Below are 20,414 nucleotides of genomic sequence, written 5' to 3'. Positions count from 1 at the left end.
TTGGTTAATATTAAATACTTTACAGTGGTAAAATATCTAATTTATCCAATCATAAAATGTAGTTTAGATCAGGTTCCACCCATCCGGGTTTTACAGAGTTTTTTAGAATAGTCTTTCTGCAATTCAAAAGATGGATGATGGACGTTGGTATTTGGTGAACATCATATTTCGTCTGGGTTCTCTTGTTAGAGAAGTTCCAGATTCAATCGTTGTGTCTTCTCATGACAACGACTGGGTTTTCGCAACAAACTCAAATCTGATTTCAGAATGGTTGGCTATGACAGGTTTTTTCGTTTCATGTAGAGAACTTCTTTGTGTTTGACCTTGTCTGGGAATGGCGTGGAGGTTGTGCGTGGAGGGGATGCCTGGTTACTCGGATCTGTACGTATACTTGAACATCGAGGTGGTCATTGTTCTAGTTCAATGAAGTCCTTTTCTGTGAAGTCAAGTCGTACTCTAAATCCTTTGAGTTGTGATTGTGGGCGGCATATTGATTGTGGTTGGCCATTCTTTTTCGAGTGTAGTGGGGTCATTTTGTCTTTGGATGTTCGTCTTTGGTGTTGTATGCTGATCTATATACTGCAAGATATAATTTACATTTTTTAAAATTTTTATTAGTTTAGTGTTTTAGTTATGATTTTGGTTAGTTGTTTTCACAAAAGCTTTCTGTTTTAGTTCAGTTATTTTGAAGAGTTACTCACCCTTGAGTACCTCTTATTAAAAATAGGAGTGTGGTCACAAAGCGTGGATGTAGCGCGGTGGGTTAGGCCGGCTATAGAGCATGCTCAGGACGTCCTCTCTGGTGGGTTAGGCCAGGAGTGGGAGTATGATTTCGTGCGGTTTCTGTGAGAGGTCCTGTTATGTGATAACGTTTTATGTTGGGTTTATTGCGGTTTTTCTTATGTTTCGTTGGTTGTGTCCTTTTTTCAAAAATCAAATTGTTTTTGGTATGGGTTTGTCTTTCGACTTTTTTGTGTTTTATTATTTCTTTCTTAGACTTTATAATAGTCTTCAAAAGAATAAATTATCCAGTTTTAAACTGGGTTAATCCGGTTTGGGTACCGTTGGTTTCCTTTTCTTAGTCATGCTGTTATTCTATGTGTTGTGGTGTTTAGTAAGCTGCATTGGTTAGTTTTGTTTAGTATATAATTCCTTTCCAACCGGGTTAAAGGAAAGTTTGAAATTTGTTATCGTGTGTTAGAGTTGTTGAGTGTGAAAGCTTGAAACTAAAATTCATTATTTAAACAATTCTTCGTGGGCGAGCTGTGCGAGTTTGGATAGAATTCTTGTGCGAGTGAATGAAAATATCAAAAGGTTAGTACTGCATTTGCGTTTTATTAATTTACTACATAGAATTTCAATTTTATTGCTTGTTTTGGGGAAAAATTAAGTTACAAATTTTCATCATTATTAGAATTACTGCTTTTAGGGAAATAATTTATAAATTAATTTATTACATTTGTATGAATTTTATTTAATTTAGCTGGTGCAAAAGATTATTAGAGTTTGGGACAATTTGAAGAAGTTTTCTATTTTTTATTTTTCTTTTGTGTATTTTGCAGATGATCGTGAGATGAAGACTAAAAATCTAAATAAAACATGGATAAAGAATGGTTAGTGTTTTATTTTTAAATTTATTAGTATATGTATAAATTATACTTACCTGTTAGTCGTCGGGGAAAAAACCGTGGGGGAAGATGTCGTGGATTATGTCGGAATTTGTTAGTAACTTTGCTAGTATGCGAATGATGTTTTTAGTTTGAAGCAGTGGCCAAAGCAATTGAAGTGCTTTAATGGTTTTTAGTTCTCCAGTGCCAACTGCAAAATCATAAGGTGTGTTTTGGATGAGGTTATATAATTTGTGGTTATATTTAGTGTTGTGGATGAATTCTAATATGGAGATTTCTATAGGTTGAACAAATTCATGTGGGATAAGGAAGGGTCTGGATTCTTTTGCGTTGAAGGTCTTTGTGATGGGACAAAAATTATACATTTGGGTTATGGGATCATAATTGCGAAGAATACCGTGAAGGTTAGTATCTTTGATGCAATATGTGAAGTTAAGAAAAAATGGTGATGTGTATTTAGAGTTAATAAATTAAAAATGATGGTGTGGTTGTCTTGATGGAGTGTGTAGGTCAAAGTGATTTTGTATAAAGCGGTAATATGTATATGTGTGGGTTTGTTTAGTGCGTAACATAATGTCATGTGAGCAGTGCAAATCTCGTTCATGTGGTGCAAGGAAATGAAAGGTTAGTGAAAATAATTGAAATCTTTCTTTAAAACTTTCGTAAGCTTGTGTGTCGGTTAGTGCTTCAGAAATGATGTGGTCGAATTTGCGATCAAATATATTGAGTGTAAAAACATATGGTGTTTTGATGAAAATTTTTTCTGTGATTTGTGGGTTAGCGAAGCGATCATCATCTAAAAATTGGTCTTGGTTAGTTCGGATGATGTTATGATCGTAATATTCTAGCGTATATTCGTTAGCTCGGGGTGCAGTGTATGTTTTTAGTGATTTTTTATATCCGATGTAAGTAAATTGTCTATGTGTTAGTGGTGTAGTGAGTCGATATAGCATATCTTGATTTCGTTCTATATTGATGTGAGTATTAGATAAAGGTAGGCAAAGGGGGTTAGTAAAATGATAATATGCTGTCCAATGAAGTGTAGGCATTAAAACTTGTTCATCTACAAAGCTACGTGTATCGTTAGTATCTGTAGGGGTGTTCAAAGTATACTGTGGAAATGAAGGTAAGGTGATTGCTAAAAATTCTTTCGTGTTAGTGTGATTTGGATGATTAATATATTCACGGGCTGTTCCTGGTTTTGTTGGAAATGGATGGTTTGGGAATTTTCTTTTGAAAGTGCGGTAAGCTCTATTAGTGCTAATTGATGATTCGGTGGATGTGGATGATGGTGCTAATGATGCGGTATAAGCTGAAGAGGGTGTAGGGGTAGGTGGGTTTGATGATTTTATTGTGGATGAAATCTGATTTATAGTGGGGTTTTCAAGGTGGAAGGGTTGTTGTTGTAAGGTGATAAAGTTATCTAGTTCTTGGGAGATTTGGGGGGTGTCTGGAGAATTGGATGATCGATCTGAATGAAGTGAAGAGTAGGTTGGGGTAACTTGTGAAGCATAGGAGGGTGTAGAAATGGATGGGAGTGGGTTATATGGTGGGATTGGTTGAAAAGGGGGTTTCGAAAAAACTGAGGGATTGGTTTGAAAATTATTGGATGGAGATGGTTCAGAGTCTGCAAATTCGTCAGGGGTTTCAATATCTGGGTTATTGAGTTGTGAGATGGAGTATAAAACTGAGATGTGTGAATTAGTGTCTGAATTCATGCCTGATGTTATATTATTGGTTGGGAAATCGGGTGGCGGGAAAGCAAAAAGTGGAATTATTGTAATTGGAGTGTTGAGTTTGGTTGGGTGGGAATTTGAGCGGTGTAGGGATCCAAGTTGTCGGCTCATCGTGGGCTAAAAAAATTATTATTTTGAGACTGAAAAGCGGTGTTATGGGGTTGTTCTATGATTTGTTCATATGTATTTTCATCTAGTGAATGGTGTGTCATTATATGTTGAATGGGACTTTGTGATATTGTTGGTCTAAAATTTGGATTATTTGTTATTGCTAAATTTCGAAAATTTCGTGGGACTAGTGATAATGGATGGTTATGTGGTAGTGGTGGTAACTGTGGTGCTGTAGGCGTAATGTCTACATTGTTATGTTCTTCGTCGTATGTGTTCTGTCTTGTTGCTATTTTTGTGTTGTATTCCTTTATTTGTGCATCTAAAAGAATTTTGTTTATTGATGATGAAAAAATTCCAAAAAATCCTGCAATTAGTATGCGTGCTACACTTGCTTGTCTATTTACTTGTGTGTGTATAGCGCATGTATTATAGATTCCTTTTAAAAGCGAAAAAAGAAATCCTATAAAGTTAAACATTGCGTATAAAATAGTCAATTTTTCTAAGATGTAGTAGGGCCATCCTAGAAAATCGAGAATTTCATTTTTTAGTGTAACAAAGCTAAAAATATTTATAGGTGAAATATCTTGTGGTCGGTATTTTTCACCGTTTAGATATATATAGTCTTTGATGTCTTTAAAATATCCGCTATAGTCTTGTGTATAAATATCTGCAAATCCTGCTGTTTCGGCAAGTTTGCGTAAGTTTTGGTCAATTGATTGTCTTTGTATCGTGTCCATTTGTGTTAATAATTCTTGGAATTGTTGTGTTCTAATGTGATGTTGTATATCGGATTTTGAATATATTCCAATTGATTGTAAGTCAATATTTGGGTTTCGAACAATAGCTCTAATGCTTTCAGGTGAAAATTTTTTGAGTGATTGCATTAATGTGGGATATGGAGTAAGAAGATAATATTTATCTTCATCAGGGTTCAGTTGAACTACATTGTGGCTATTTTCTGATCCATATGGGACTGCGGTATCCCAGAAATAGGTTCGTCTTAAAAGTGTGTCAACGAAGTGTACCTTATTCTTATAAAAGATAGGGATTCTTTTATAGCATCGTTTATCTTCAAAAACATATAGTGGTGATACTTTTTTGGTACAGGTATAAAACCATAAAATGTTTCCTTCATAATCTAAAAAATTTGATCTATTTTCCGATAGTAAATATCCTGCGTAGGGTATTTTTAATACTGCTAGTGCAAGTGATTGTAGGATTTGTGTCCTTTCTAATTCGCATAGCTGGTGAAGTGTTTCTAATTCAGATAGTGACATTTCTTGAAAAATTCGGCTAATTGTGTAGTCTAATTTCATATCTAGGTGAATATCATAGTGGATGTTACCGAAATATGTACTATTCATTAGTGATAATTCTTGTAAACGTGTGCTTCTAGTGTCATGGGGCTTTAGATGTCCACCAGGTTGATTTTTACTTTTTTGAAAATTAACTGGTATATATGATGTTCCTTCGTTTATAGGGTGACTTGTGGCGTATGGGTCGATTTTTACTTTTCCAGTGGTCATGTCGAATCCTTTTTCGTATTCAACTAATATCTCGGAGTATTGTGTTTTGTGAAGTGGATTTCTGTATTTACATGCAAGTTCTGTTTCTTGATATATTTGAAAACAAGTCAATTTATTTTCTATATTGTGTATGTTTCTAAAATTAGAAATTTGTCTTCGTGATGGATGGACTTGTTCATATGGAATTGATTGTATGAAATATTTTTCGTGAAATTTTATCATACGAGCGTGTATTTTTGCTACTTGAAATGTTGTACATGTGTCTTCAGGGAACCAAACAATTGTTGCTTGTGTTCGTGTTGTAGGGTCACAATAGCCTTGGTCGTTTTTACAAGGTAATCTAATTCCTTGATAGATCATTGTGTTGTCTGATAAATCGCGTGTGAGTTGTATTTTTTCGAGTTGTATTTTCCAATCAAAAAACATGATTTCTTGATATCCTTTATTTTTTGTGTCTGCTTTGCAGTTTGATGGGTCATTTATACCAATGTGTGGTATCCAGTGTTTATCGTGTATATCATAAGTTAATCTTCCGTGTGCGCCGTTGTATGGGTATTTTTCATCTAATTTTATATGTCCTTGATATCTTTCAAGTTCTGCTTGATGTACAGAATCTGCAAAAACTTGGAAATATACTAATTTTCTATCAGTGTTTTTATTTCTTGTGATATTGAGTCTTAGTAACTCGTTTTTACAATCTTCGGGATTGAGATATAGAAGTCGTTCGATATTACTTTGGTAGAATGATTCGTGGTCAAGTCGGTTTTTATTTCCATTTGAGACTTGTGAACAATGTACTTTCTTTTCGGAAAATGTCGCTGTGAATTTATATCCTTTAACTGTTGTTGCTCGGGCTTTTGAATAAAGTGTCGCTATTACATTTGTTGTTTCTATAGCTTGTGGTTCTGTTTCGCATTGTGATACTTGATTTATTGCATAATTGTGTAATGTTTTTTGTTCGTTTTCGTCACAATCGTAATGTGTTACTAATAAATCTTGGGGTCCTGTGCGGGGGGAAGGGTTTATGTTTTCATTTGAGGTTATTAGAAAAAGGAGTTGGAGAAAAATTAAAATTTTTAGAATATACATGTGTATGACAATCCTGAGTATGGGTTATAAAATGTGATGTAACCAATTGTCTTTTTGGTATATCTGTAGTATTCAGTTGTTATAAATGGTGGTGGTAGGGATTGAGCTGTTATATTTGGTGGATTTAATGGATAGGGATGTTGAGTAATGTTGTTTAATTTAACCGTGATTTCAAATTTTAATTGTAGACTATTCTGTTGGAGTATTTGGATGTTATGAGCACGAATGTCTTCGTGAATGTCTTGTCTATATTGTAGTCTATTTAGTGCCCAGTTGTGGAGTCGGTTACTTTCTAGGTGTTGTCCAAATAATGGTGGAGGTCCTGTGAATGTATTCCAGTCTAGTCTTAAAGGAATATTTGTTGATGATTGTTCTCGATATCTAGCGTCGAGGTTATTTGGGAAATTTAAGTTAAAAGGCGTTGGTGAAATCTGGCTTATTGATGATGTTGATGGTAGTGATAATGTTTCTGGTAGTGATGAGGATGTTGTTGTATCCGTAGAAATATCTATTGGATCATTGATTAAATTTGGTTCACCTTGTGTGAATGAATGTGTTGTCCAGTATGGTAGTCGTGATGTTTGGTTTGTAGGGTTAAAGGGATTTTCACGTATTTGTTCAGATGTTGGTGTTGAACCTAAGTAATCTGATGGTAGGCTTGAGGTGCTACGTTGTGAAAGAAGCGTAGGGGTTTCTGGTAATATACCAATGGGGTTTTCTGGTGTACTTTGTGATGGGGATTGAGGTATATCAAAATGAACTCGGGGAGTTTGAAAATTTCTGTTTCGTCGAGGATGTATAATTTGTCTATTTATTTCGACTGTATTTTGGTTTTGACTAGGATTTCGTATTCTACTTAATTCTTGTGGTAGTGTTGAGTATAAGTTATATGTTGGTTCGCTTAGAGGTGCTTGTCGTTGAACTGGTTCTAGTGGTTCTGATAAGCGAGCGTGTCGTTCTTCAAAGGTATATGGGTTATCTTGAAAAGAAATTCGTGTAGATGTTTGGGGGTTTTGGGTATTTGAAGGTGGTGTCGGGTTTTCCTGGGATGATGTCGGTGAAGACTGACTGTGTGATTGTTGGTTAGCAATTTTTGATGGTTTTTGATCTATTCTTTTCGTGAAAAAATTTATGTTTATTGTAGTATTCTTCTAGAAAAAGTATTAGGAGGATTGTTGCTAGGGCGAATGTGATAATTGTTTTCTTTATACATTTGCATATTGTCAAGATGAGGGATGATAGAAATGTTATAAAAATTACAAATAGTAAAAAAAATATCTGTTCTACTAAAAATGGTTCGTATCATTTAGATAAGTTTTGTGAATCGTACCTGTGGATATAGTCAATAGCTTTTGAAAGCTGGAGGTATAGTTCAAATATGGAATAGAAAATTAAAAAAATATTGCAAAAAATGATTAAGATTATTATAAAAGATTCAAAGGTATCAAAAAGAAATATGATGAAAGGTTTAAATATTGTGAAAAAGTTTGCGAGAATGTTTAGAATTATGGTAACTGGTCGAGAGAAGAGCATTTAAGAAATGGCTTCTCGATCGAATGTTTTTTGTTGTTTGAGGCAATTTTCAAGTGTGGTCGAATTATTTATTGGTTTTTTGACAAGTGGGTCGAGTTTCGTGAAAAATTATTGGGGGCAAATTTTATGGTGATTGGGAGGTCTTCTTTGTCTTTATTTTCATTTGTCAAATGATCTGGGGTATTTTTGAGATTTTTATACTTTAGGCTAATTAAAATGGTCGTTCTTTTACTTTAGGCTAATTTAACATATTTGTTTGGGGGGTATTTGAGGTCTGAGTTGGGGAAATATTGTTGATCTTTGGTTTATTAGATAAGGGAGGGTTATGATATTATGGTGATATTTATTTTAGTTGTCAAGTTAGAATGGTTTGCTTATTTTTGACCTGGAGGTCGCAAAGTTATAGTTATAGATGTGCCTGGAGTTTAATATTGTTCGTCTAGTTGATCTGTGATAGAATTCGAGAAGGTAACGGATTGGATGAATCCTATTGGCTAATTATGAACTAGAATCGTTGCGTATTTGTCAGCATGTTATTTTGAAAAATGAAAGTTCAAAATATTTCAGAGGTGCAAAAATTATTAAATATAAATTTAAAGCTGTTTTTTTTGAAATTCGACTTTCTTTAATATTTTAGACTGTGGAATGAATGTTTTATAGTTTTTACGTGGTTGATTTCTAAGTCGTGATGACTCTCTATGTTCTGATTTGTCGATTTGTTCTTGAGGTATTTTTTTTTCTATCATTTTTCTATTTTTTCTTTCTTTTTGTGGTGTATTTTGATCTAGCTTTTTTGTATTGTTTTTTGTTGTAGTTGATTTTTTATTTTGGTTTTCGAGGTGAATGTCATGTTGTTCCTTTGTTTTATTTTCCGTATGTGGATAATTTTGAATAACTTTTAAACCTGTGAAAGAATATAATTGAGTTAGTTCGCGTAGTGCGTACTCTTTTGGGTAATAAGGTAATAGGTTGTTTCGGTGTTGAACAATTTCTTTTTTGTCTGAGTCGGTAATTTTATATGTGACATCAGTGGGTTTGGCAATTATTTGGTATGGTCCTTTACGAAGGGGTTGTAGTTTTTTAGAGATTCCTTTTTGAGTGTTAAAATTGGGTATTAAAACAAATGTTCAAATTTTTAAATCGGAGGCTGGTGTAAAGCGTGAATTTATTTGTTCATTAATGTTTTGTCTTTGTAACAACTTTTTTGTTACTTTTTGGTAAATTTCATTGTGTTTTTTATCTCTGTTTAAAATCCATTCGGTGTGTGTACCGGAGGCTAATTTAAGAATTTGTGGGTGATGAAAATGATCTTCATCGTGTGTATGTAAAGGTAAGTTGTAACAAATTGATTCTTTATTCGGTTGACAATAACTTTGTGCATTTTTATGAGAGTTTGCTGTAAACATAATCGGTTTGCGTGGCTTTTGATTAAAAACCATTTCATATGGTGACATTCCTAGAGTTGTCGTGATTTGTGAGTTATATGCTAAGGGAAATAGTCTTACATCTGCTGACCATTCGGTATATCTTGTATCATTTCCATTGATGATACATCTAAGATATTCTTGTAGTGAACGGTTCATACCTTCGACTAAGCCGTTTGTCCAAGGTGCATGAGTTGTACGTGGTTTGTGTTTGATGTTATATAAATGACATAGTGTGATAATTTCATTATTTATGAATTCTGTACCGTTATCTGTAACTAGAATTTCTGGTAGTCCGAATTTGGCTATCCAGTGTTCATATAGTGTTGTGTAAGCATAATAAGCGTTACAATGTGGTACTGGGTTAAGTGCTACATAATGTGTAAACGCGTCAACAATTACCATAATGTAGGAGTTTCCTTCGGATGAGGGTGAAATTGGTCCTTTTGTATCAAATGAAATACGGTGGTTAAAGTACAAACTTTGTCCTTTAAAATCTTGTTTTTGTGCTATTTGTTTTTGATTTGGATAAGGTTTATTTAGCTGACATACTATACAATCATTGCATAGTACTTTTATCCAAATTGGTGCATTTGGAAAATAAAAGTTTTGTATGAAATTTGAATATGTTTTCTCTGATCCAGAGTGTCCTTTAATGTTTTGTGTATGTGAAATATTAAAAGCTATAAGAATCATACTTAGAGGGAGACAGGGAACTGTAGATTCATTTAATTTGTATTCTAGAAGGTCTGTGTTTTCGTTAATTGTTGTATTATTGAATTTTCGAAAATATCGGAGGAGTGTTTTATTTCCTAAAATAGTTGTATCTGCCTTGACGGGTTTAGTTTTATATTTGAGCCATTATTTTAGTTGTCTAATTACTGGGTCAAGATTTTGATATTGTTTCAAAGTATTAATTGTAATTTTATCTGTTGGGGGGAGAAAAATGTTTTCTATTTCTAATTTAGATAAGGGAATTGTATCAAGTGGGTCATGGAGGTCAAATACTTGATTTATTGTGTATTTTGAATCGTTTGTTTGTGGTCCTGATAAATTTATTTTATCAGTTAGGTTTTCTTTTTCAATTAATGGAAAAAGGTCTTTTTTATGCGAGTGTTGTTTTACTCTTTTTTGTTGGGTGTTATTTTTTATCCATTGTGAGTATGGAATTGGTTTGAAAGTTGATGTTCCAAGTAGATCAACTTCGTAATGATTATTTTGGCAATCTAAATAGAGTGGGAAGTGTTGTAGATTGTTTATCTGTGATTGTTCAACGTCAGTTTTTACTGCATATTTGCATTCTAGTCGGGGTGATGTTTCGTTTTCTGCAAGGTAGAATTTTATATTTTTGGGTATTTCAACTGTAGTTTTACGTGTAAGTAATTCAGGTGGTGTATTTCGACTTAATGTGTCTGGTAATGCAAGATTTTTTCCTGCTGTCCAAACTATATGTAAGTTTGGGAATTTCATTAGAATTAGTTGAAATCTATAAACTCGGTGATTTGGATTAGATTTTTGTGTAAAGAGAAAAATGATTGGTTTGTGATCTGTGAAAAGAACTGTTGGATATTTTGATCCAAGTATCAGAAATTCATATTCTGTTAGTGTATATATTATAGCTGTACACTCTCTCATTAGAGTTGAGAGTCGTAGCTCTGCTTGAGTGAATAATCGAGAATTTGCTGATATAAGATTCATTTTGTTTGTGCCATTGTGTGATTGTAATAATGCTGCGCCGATGCCAAAATTCGAAGCATCGCACATTGCATAGAATGGTTGATTTGGATCTGGAATTGTATTCAAAATTTGTTCAGTTAGGAGTTTTTTAATTTCTTCAAATTGTGCTGGATGTTCTGTGTTCCATTCAAAATTATTTTGTTGTCTAAGTATATTATAAAATGGTCTTAGGTATAATTGCATTTTATAGACATATTTACTTAAAAAATTTAACATTCCAAGGAATTTTTGGATTTTCTTTTTGTTTGTTGGTGGTTGGAGTTTTTGAATAGCATCAATGCGTGATTTTAATGGGGTGATTGTTTTTCTTTCTATATTATGTCCTAAGAATTTAACTCGTGTTAAAAAGAAGTGTGATTTATCGGGGGCGGCCTTCAGATTTTCGTTCTGAAGTATTTTGTGATAATGTTCTAAAACTTTAAACATTTCTTCATTTTTCTGTGATTGCATAAAAACATCGTCTAAATAAGTGATTGCGTTTTTCTTGAGTATTAGTGGTCTAAAAATTTTGCTCATAAAAGCTGAAAATGCTGCTGGTCCTATGGATATTCCATAGAATAGGCGGTTGAATTCATATTGCTGATTTCCAATAACAAATTGTGTTAAGCGTCGCGATTGTTCATCTAGTGGCATTTGATTATATGCACTATTCATATCTGCGGTTGTAAAGTATTTTCCGTTTATTTTTGTTAAAATAACTTGTATTGGTTCAATAGGCCAATTGCATTTTGATTCGTCTATTAGTGAATTAAGGTATCTAGCGTCTAGAACTATTTTTAATGATTCTCCTTTTGCTAGGATGATAACAGGGTTGATAAATGTGTTACCTTTTGGTTGTTCTTCTTTGTTTACCGGTGAGATTATATTGTATTGTTCTAAAATATCAAGTAATCTGTTCACTTTATCGTGTAAATGAATTGGTACTTTAATTGCTCTTTGTTTTTTGAAAACTGCGTCAGGTTTTAATGGGAGATGTAGTGATGAACTGATTTTGCCAACATCAAATTTAGATGTTGCATAGACTTATGAATATTTTATTAGCTGTTTGGCTAATTTATCAAATTCGTCTTGTGTTATTTGTGAATGTTGGAAGTTAAACATTGCTAAAAACTTCTGTTGAGTCTCTGTGTAGTTACTTATGTTGAATGTAGGTTTGAAATATGGAGTTTTTGTGAAATAATCTGTATTTCTTTTTTCATTACTTATTATATTACTTATGGATAATTCTTCATTAAGAATTGTAGATAGACAAATATCTAATAATTGGAGTATAATATTTACGCGGTATGCTTTTTCATGTATTGGTGATATCGTAGCGTTGGTTTCGCAATAGCCTAAAAGTCCTAAAGGTAATCTTACTTGATAGGGTGTATTGTTGTATACATGTAGAGAAATAAAATCTGAATTCGAGTTTTTCAAATATTTTATGGATGAAATTGTGATTTTGAAAAACTTATGGATAGGTTTGAATTCAAAATCTGACATATAGAGTTGTTGTTTGTTTTGTTTTTTATCATATTGGTGAACTTGTTTTATTGAAAAATTATATATGTTTCCTGATAGTGGTTTCAGGTGTTTTCTTTGTTGATTATATATCGGATAAAATTTTGAAAAGAATGGTGGTTGTTTATTTAATCTTTGAAAAAATGTTAGGGATGTGTCTTTTGTTTTTGTGTATTTATCTTTGATTAGTATTTTACTATTCAAAATGTTGATTGTTGGTATATATTTAGAGATAAATGGTATTCCAATGATATTGTGTTTAATATCAGTGATATGGAATATTTGTTTAAATGGTTTATTTAAAATTTTATTTTGTTCTATTGTTCTTGTGGGGAGAAGAAATAATTGAATTTTTCCATAGTTTACTAATGTTGATCCTTGTGCTGTTGCTTGTTTATTGGAAGTTTAAAGGGGCGTTAGCTTTGAGTGTAGTGATTTTATCTCATTCCATGTGGGAATGTTTATTATGTTTGATTCTGCTCCTGAATCAATTAAAAAATCAATTTGAAGATCTGGTGGTTGAAATTCTTTGCTTCTTGGACTTTCTAAAAGAAATGGTATTGTCCAAATTTTTTCTTTGGGTTGTTCTTTTTGTATATTTTGATAGATGTGAATTGTATTCAAGCATTTTGTTTTATTATTTTCATTGGATTGATTTGTAGTGTTAATTTCGTTAGTTTCTTGTGCCGTTTGTGTAGAATGGATGGGTTCAATATAATAATTGTGAAGGAGTTCTAATTGATTTTCGTATATATGTGATGAAAAATGTTGTTCATATATAATAGGTTCGTAGTCATTTTCGATTGCTATCATATTTATGGAGGTAGTGTTTTCTGTATCACTTTCTGAGTCTGATGATTCACAGTTTATTTGATTTAGTTGTAGTTCGTTATTTCCTGTGTCATCAATACCTGGGGGGTCTGATGTTGTTTCTGGGTTTGATTGTACTTGATTAATGTTTCTTTGATGTTTAGGTGTACTACTTCTGTGGCGATTGTTAGGATTATTATAATGGTTATTATTCCTGTGTGGTGATTGGGAATAATTTCTATAACGATTATTATAACTTGAATGTCGATTTTGTGAATTATTTCGTGATCTGTTTTGATAATTATTGTTTGGTCTGTTATAGTTTGATCTATTATATGAGTTATTCCTTGATCGATTGTTCGGGTAATTCTGGTTTCGGTTGTTTGAATAACTTCTATTCCGATTATTGGAGTAGTTTCTATTTCTATTGTATGATGAGTTTCGTGATTGATGGTTTGGATAGTAATTATTTCTTGATTGGGAATTAGATCTAGAAACAAATTGTGTTGTATTTGACTTTGATCTGGAGTAGTTATTTCGACTATTTGGTCTATTGTAATGATTTTGTGACGAATTTTGTGTATTTCTTCGTTCTGGTGATCTTCCTCTATAACTTGTGTTATATGGTGATTGATTTCTCGTGTAGTTGGTATTGTTCGGTAGTGGTTTTCCTGAACTGTTGTTGCTGTATACATTTTTGTTCGGTAGATTTTGATCTTTCTTCATGTATTGATAGAATGATTTATTCGGTTCTTTATTTTTTGGAGGTTTGTTTTGATTGTCCTGTTGTTTTTGTCTACATTCGGAAATACTATGTCCGTATCGTCGGCAATAATTACACCATTTTTTGAAAGATGGTTTGCCTTTAAAGTTTGTGTGTTTTTCATAAATATTGAGTATTTCAGTGATTTTTTCAACGAGGTCTGTATCTGAATCCTGTATATTATTGATATTTGTGGTATTTGTTTCAATTCGATTAACATATTGTAATTTCAGATTTTCTGTTTCTTCAAGTTTCATTGTGATTTCCGCTTGCTCTAGCTTGTCTACTAGTTTTCGAAAATCTAAATCGGGCTCTCGAGTTGAGGAGGGATGGGATGCTCTCTTTTTTATTGCTATTTTCCTTAATTGAGGTGTTAAGGTCATCATTAAGATTTCTGTCATTTTTGTGTTTTTATAATCGTGTGTATTTAATGAATATGCTTTTCGAACTAGTGTTTCGATACGTACTGCTAATTGTTTGTTGGTTTCATTTGGTAATCTGCGAATTTCATTACATAAAACTCTTTGTTGTTGTTTATTTCTTTCGGAGTCAAACATTTTTGAAAATTCTTGTGTAAATCTTTTCCATTTTGATTTTATTTCTATAGGCAATACTGAAAAGCATTTTTGGGCTGCGCCGTCTAGGGTTGTCTGTATCAACGCTGTGCGTCGATGTATCCAGTTTTGATGTAGTGGCGTATTAATTGGTTCAGGTCCTATATTTAAAATTAAATTTGCTGTTACTGCATTTAAATAATCTTCTACAGAATATTCAGGGTCTGTTCCTGTGAATACCATTAATGGTTTGTTTGATGTTATTGATGATCCACCCATAAGGTATGGATTCATTGTCATTTGTAATGATTCTGCTGCATTTGGCATTTGTGAAAAATTAGAAAGTTGATTTTTTGTTATTTCGTGTTGTTGAAGATAATATGGAAGTGGTATTTCATTTTGCATTTGTGTTGGTTGATATGAGTGTGTAATCATTGGGTTTTGTGGCTGAATTGGTTGAAAAGATTGTGTATTAATTGGGTTTTGCATTTGTATTGGTTGTTGATTTTGTGTATCTATCTGGTGTGGAGAAAAATTTCTATGATGTGTATATGGTTTCTGCATTCCTTGTCCGCGATATTCTTGGGTATATGGTGCAAATATATCTGGTGTAAATGATCATCATCAGAGGATAGGTAATCCGTTTGATGAGGTGCTTGTTTTTTATTTTTATTCTGTTGAAAGAATGGGTAATTTTCACTATGATCCTGTGGAGGATGTGGATTAGCTTGAAAATTTACTGATTTGGTTGTTGCCATTGGATTATTCCAATATCGAGATCTGATTTGATTATTATTATTATTTCGTGGAGGATAGTTTGTTTTTGATGAATGTGTATAATTATAATTATGTTCCGCAAAATTGTTTCTTGTGAATGTTCTGCGTGTTTTTGACGGTATTGTCATGGGTCTATATGTTTGATAATCCATTTGTGAATATTTTGGAGCAACCGAAGGTTTAACGGTTGATTGTAAGGTTACCTGTGCTAGCGAAGTGTTTGTATTTCTTGGTGTTGTTAAATTTGGACGTATTGGTGAAATACTTTGTTGTGTAGTTGTTGTTGTTTGGACAATTTCTTCATTTATGAAGTGTGATGGTGTCTGAATATCTTGTTGAGTGAGATTTCTAGTTCCATTAAGGTTTTCATTGTGTATGACGGTCGAATTTAAACTGTTATTTCGAGTATCAGGTAAAAATGTATTGTAGTTTAATGGTGTTGCGTCAATGGTTAATTGTACTACTCTTACATAATCTCTTATAAAAGATATTGTACTTATTGCTTGGCTTGGAATTGATTGTGGGATATTTATAAATGCATAATGAGACCATTCGGGGTCCCAAACGTAGTCTGACTGTTCTGTGATGGCGGTATTATCGTTTGAATTTTGAGGTCTAAAATTTTTTCTTGCTTGTGAAATTAAATCTATATTATGTGTGAAATAATCTATTATAAACCATGCCAAAATTTTTTGTAAGTCATGTTTTGTATGTTGTGAAACATCATCTTTGGTGAAATTTTCTTTAATTATATGTAGAAAAGTTGAAAATAGTGTGATTTCATGTCGTACCTTTATATTTTTGGATGTCTCTGTCGGTGAGACATTTGAGATTGGGATTTCGTTTTCTAATATTGAGATATAACTATATATTATTGCAAAAACTTCATTAGTAAATATGGAGTTTGCTCTTTGTGAGTTATGATATTGTATGCTTTTTATATATTCTGAGAATACTTTTGAAAATTCTAAATCAAGGTCGTCTGTTTGAATTACATATTTGCGGTGATTCGGGTTTGGTGAGGTGAATTCTATGGTGTAGATTCCGTAGTGTTGTGTCAAATTACATATATCTTTCAGATAGTGATCAATATTTTGTCTTTTGATCTTTACATCGGGGAACTCTGCTTTACATGGGCTGATTCCGGGTTCAAATAAATTTAGTAGTAAATTCTTGCAAAGTATATGCTGTCCTCTATCAGTGGGTGCATCTACAAGGAAGGGGAAGATATCGTCATCATCTGGACTATCTTCACTTGGAGTGTGTGTTTGGCTCATTTTTTCGTTTAATGACTGTTAATAGGTAATTATCGATGTGTCTAATTGGTTGATTCCAGTTGTATAAATGTACTGGTTTGTGTTTATATTGCTTTTTTATTCGTCTTTTTCCTCTTTTTGATGAATTTGAAGTTGTTTCTGAGTCAGAAAAATATAATTGATCGTGTATGGGGCAATTTTTATCTATAGATTCTTTTAATTTATAGAGTTCGTCTAAATTGCTGGCTTCTGATTCTGAAAATGCGTTTCTATTTTCGGAAAATCTTTTTCGTGTTATTTGTCTTTGTTTGGTTATTATTTTCTTTTTTTCTTTTTTAGTGTTTGTCGTTTTGTTCTAATATATCCAACTGTTTGTGTATGAGGTGTGATTACAAGGTCGTATTTTTTGTTATCTATTTCACAGTTGTGTAAAACGATTGTTTGTTTGTTTCCTAGATTTTAAATGACATAAGGTTTAGGATGACGGATGCAAAAAATTGTTAGATGATTTCTATTTTCTTAAATTGTTAGTCCTTACGATTTTTTGGTTAGCTTAACCTGGGTCTATTTGTTCAGGGTTGGAGAGAAAAGTATATCGATTCCGAAGAATGATTTTTACTTTCTCGTGGCTAGTATAAGCTAAGGTGTTAACTTACTTAATCTTACTTAGGGGTAGTGATTGTGTTCAAGGGTTGGAGAATAGTAAATCGATCCACAAGGTTCAGGTATAATTAGAACACGAGTAGTTCGTTAGATACTATTTTAAACTTACTAAGTCTACGATTTATCCTGGGTCTTGATAAGAGGAGGGTTCAAGTGAAGGATGAATAACCGAAGTTTTTCACTGTTTATCCTAATTTGAATGGTTAGTTTTGTTGAAAAATTTATATTTGTCTTGGGTTTTTTGAAAGGGTTGGATAGTGAATCGACGTTTGAGGTCGTTAGACACTAGCTAAGTGGGTGGGGGAGAACAAAATTGTTCTTTTTGATCCAAGGATGGGCCTTGATGACCAAGTTTAAATTTTAACTGAATAGAAAATGAATTAAGATCCAAGGATAAGCCTTGATGATCTGATTTGAAAATTAAGTGAATTTAAGTTTAAAATGGTTTAAATTTGTTTAAGGAAAAGATTTAGTGTTTTAATGATATTAGTGAGTTTATGATTGCTGTTATGTTTTAGGTGATGAAGCTGGGACAATTGGATAATTTATGATTACTAACAGTTTATTGTCATGCTACTAATTTTTGTTTTGATTTTCAATAAATATTTTCCAAATATGTTTTTATAGAATACTGCAGAATTTTAGGAGAACGATCTGAGATCTTTTTATCAATCGTTATTGTATATTAATATTTTGTTTAGCGCCTGAAATGATCATGAAGATTGACTTCAAGATTTAAGTTTGCAAATGAAAATCTAAATTCATTGCTAATAAGATTCTAAATATAAAAGTTTGTGTTGGCTTTTGCCGTACTATCATATAACTATTTGGTAAGTTTCTATTTTGTCGTATGTCGTCTCTGGTTCGAGGTCTTCTTCCAATTCCGGGTAGTTCTCTTATCGTTCGGAATATTGGCTTTGATCTATTGAGTCGTAGAGACATTTCGATTAAATTATCGTCGTGTAACATTTTAAAAATGTTTTGTCTAATTTCTAATCTATTTTTGGTTAATTCTAAGCTTTTAAGGTCTTGTTCGAGACTTATGGTTGCACCAGATGAGTTTGAACCGAGGTGGTTAACTCATAGAGTAATTTCGGATAGGGTACACCGTCTGCTCGTCACGCTATCTTATTTTCGGCCGGATAGATTCGTGCAACTTCTTAGTCTAATACCGATCCTAATCTTACTCTTATACTATCTAGTCTCAGGGTGTTTAACTAGTCTCTGCTAGGCTCAATAGATCTAGGGTATACTGGTTTATTGCGGCTGCTGAAGTCTTCTTGGAGAGTCAACTAATTTCTAAGTTAAATTCAAATATCTCTGGTGCTGAAATTACAAGTAATTCCAGCACTTACAAATAAGTGGGTTGTTAGTTAGATGGATCATGATTGGTTAATATTAAATACTTTACAGTGGTAAAATATCTAATTTATCCAATCATAAAATGTAGTTTAGATCAGGTTCCAAATTAGCTCATATTGACTCGAAGAATTAAAACTGTCTGTCAACAACAAATCTATTTAATCAAATCAGCCCTAAGTCTTTTTCAGGATGGTGGAAAGATCATTGACGGCGAGAATGAATCCAACCTCAAGAAAGATTGACAGCATGTCAAGCAACGAAAAAACAAAAAAAAGTAGCCGAGGGAAGTGTGAACCGGGCCGAGGTCCGCGACTCATGTTGCGACTGAATTGGGTAGCCGAAATGGACTTTCTGCCCACCGAAGTTCCATAATCCCGCAAGAAACTTGAGTCGTGCAAATTCTGATTAAATACAGCTGGGGAGGAAGAAAACACAGATCGATAATTGAAAAAGCCACGATCCAAATCCGAAAGTCAAACAAGATTACTGGTGAAGAATGGCAAACACCTAATGGTCCCCACTGCACTTGGTTCCCAGGGCAAACAAAAAGTTTTTTGTATGTAGAAAAAGTTGATAATTGAAAACAAGCGCTTTTTTCACTGTTTTAGTCTAAATTATCCCAATTACGCTTCAACAAACTAACAAAACAAGTACTTAACGTCTCGTATCCTAATAATAATGCCAAATGATAGGCCCACTTACACATGCTATAGGATCACTACATATAGCGAGTTAACTATCCCAAATTTGCCAAATTAACAATTCAATTTTCAAACCCCCATAATGAGTTAGGACTGGAGTGTATAACTCATAGAGTAATTTCGGATAGGGTACACCGTCTGCTCGTCACGCTATCTTATTTTCGGCCGGATAGATTCGTGCAACTTCTTAGTCTAATACCGATCCTAATCTTACTCTTATACTATCTAGTCTCAGGTTGTTTAACTAGTCTCTGCTAGGCTCAATAGATCTAGGGTATACTGGTTTATTGCGGCTGCTGAAGTGCTCGGGAGAGTCCAACTAATTTCTAAGTTAAATTCAAATCTCTCTGGTGCTGAAATTACAAGTAACTTCAGCACGTACAAATAAGTGGGTTGTTAGTTAGATGGATCATGATTGGTTAATATTAAATACTTTACATTGGTAAAATATCTAATTTATCCAATCATAAAATGTAGTTTAGATCAGGTTCCACCCATCCGGGTTTTACAGAGTTTTTTAGAATAGTTCTTCTGCGATTCGAAGGATGGATGATGGACGTTGGTTTTTGGCGAACACCATTTTCTTCCGTTTCCTCTTTGTTAAAGAAGTTCCAGGAAGCTGGAGTAAGAGACATAAGACGTTGTGTCTTCTAGTGACAACGACTAAGTCTTTGCAACAAACTCAAATCTGATTTCAGAATGGTTGGCTATGTCAGGTTTTTCTGTTCTGCGTGGAGAACTTCTTTTGTGTCTGATCTAGTTTGGGAATGGCGTGGAGATTGTGCGTGGAGGGGATGCCTGGTTACTCGGATCTGTACGTATACTTGAACATCGAGGTGGTCATTGGTCTAGTTCAATGAAGTCCTTTTCTGCGAAGTCAAGTCGTACTCTAAATCCTTTGAGTTGTGATTGTGAGTGGCATATCGATTGTGGTTGGCCATTCTCTCTCGAGTGTAGTGGGGTCGTTTTGTCTTTAGATGTTCGTCCTTGGTGTTATATTCTGATCTATGTATTGCATAATGTAATTTACATTTTATAAAACATTTATTAGTTTAATATTTTTTAATTATGATTTTAGTTAGTTGTTTTCACAAAAGCTTTTTGTTTTAGTTCGGTTATTTTGAAGAGTTACTCACCCTTGAGTAGCTCTTATTAAAAATAGAGGTGTGGTCACAAAGCGTGGATGTAGCGCGGTGGGTTAGGCCGGCTATAGAGCATGCTCAGGACGTCCTTCCTGGTGG

This window comes from Symsagittifera roscoffensis, chromosome 3 (assembly GCF_963678635.1).
Source record: "Symsagittifera roscoffensis chromosome 3, txSymRosc1.1, whole genome shotgun sequence".
In the NCBI taxonomy this organism is placed as follows: domain Eukaryota; kingdom Metazoa; phylum Xenacoelomorpha; order Acoela; family Convolutidae; genus Symsagittifera; species Symsagittifera roscoffensis.
Note: the sequence above shows the minus strand (reverse complement) of the source record.